An 860-nucleotide genomic window follows, 5' to 3' on the forward strand; every position below is an offset into this window, starting at 1 on the left:
GATATATCCCACCTGAATTTAAAGACCATCTCAAGAACAGACACGAGGCATTGAACATTAATGGCCAAAGGCCAGATGAGTTGTGGGATGATAACAAGGATATCACACATGAAGAAAGCAAAAAGTCATTAAAAAGACAGGAAAGAAAGAAAAGACCAAAATGGATGTCAGAAGAGGCTCTGAAGCTTGCTTTTGAATGTAGAGTTGCTAAAGTGAACAGAAGAAATGTTGAAGTGAAGAGCTGAACAGAAGGTTTCAAAGGGCAACTTGAGAAGACAAAGTAAAGTATTATGATGAAATGTGCAAAGACCTGGAGTTAGAAAACCAAAAGGGAGGAACATGCTAGTACATCTCAAGCTGAAAAAACCAAAGAAAAAACTCAAGCCTTGAGTTGCAGTTTTGAAGGACTCTATGGGCAAAATATTGAATGACACAGGAAGCATCAACAGAAGATGGAAGGAATACAGAGTCACTGTATCGAAAAAAATTGGTTGACGTTCAACCATTGCAGGAGGTAGCATATGATCAAGAACTGATGATACTGAAGGAAGAAGTTCAAGCTGTACTGAAGTCATTGGTGAAAAACAAGGCCCCAGGAATTGATGGACTATCAATTAAGAAGTTTCAACAAATGGATGCAGCATTGGAGATGCTCACTCATCTATGCCAAGAAATTTGGAAGACGGCTACCTGGCCAATTGAATGGAAGAGAGCCATACTTATGCCCATTTCAAAAAAAGACGATCCAACAAAATGCAGACATTATCGAACAATATCATTAACATCACACTCAAGTAAAATTTTGCTGAAGATAATTCAAAAATGGTTGCAGCAGTACATCGACAGGGAACTGCTAGAAA

This window comes from Trichechus manatus, unplaced genomic scaffold (genome assembly GCF_000243295.1).
Source record: "Trichechus manatus latirostris isolate Lorelei unplaced genomic scaffold, TriManLat1.0 scaffold00311, whole genome shotgun sequence".
In the NCBI taxonomy this organism is placed as follows: domain Eukaryota; kingdom Metazoa; phylum Chordata; class Mammalia; order Sirenia; family Trichechidae; genus Trichechus; species Trichechus manatus.